General features: G+C 48.5%; 1 protein-coding gene across 1 annotated transcript in view; it reads right to left on the bottom strand.

Annotated features, from left to right (window-relative positions):
* The window catches only part of SEC22A (SEC22 homolog A, vesicle trafficking protein), a 24,543-nt gene that overhangs the window by 24,001 nt on the left and 237 nt on the right, over nt 1–305 (bottom strand). The window lies entirely within an intron of this gene.

Here is a 305-nt window from a genome sequence, read left to right as displayed (position 1 = left end):
CAGCAAAGTCTTTCCAAATTAAAGGGACAGTCCACCCCAAAATATGAAAGGTATAATTGGAGCATGCGTCACCCGCTGGCTTTCCCCATCTATGAGGGACTCCGATCTCTCAGGGAAGGTCTCTGCCATAGTTAAAGCATCCAACATGGACCTGGGAATTTGGGGTATTTCCACCGAAAGTGTTCCTACTCCTCCCTATCAATAAATACAGATTCAGCACAGAGAGAGGGAGGTGCCCTGTAATGGTGGAGCGATCTGACCACAGGACTCCACGATAGATATCAGAGGTCACCAAGTGGTCGTTC

The sequence above is a fragment of the Nanorana parkeri genome, unplaced genomic scaffold, assembly GCF_000935625.1.
Source record: "Nanorana parkeri isolate BGI_ZX_2015 unplaced genomic scaffold, ASM93562v1 scaffold2811, whole genome shotgun sequence".
NCBI classification, from domain to species: domain Eukaryota; kingdom Metazoa; phylum Chordata; class Amphibia; order Anura; family Dicroglossidae; genus Nanorana; species Nanorana parkeri.
The sequence above is the reverse complement of the archived record's forward strand: the minus strand, read 5'-3'. Positions and strand labels throughout refer to the sequence as shown.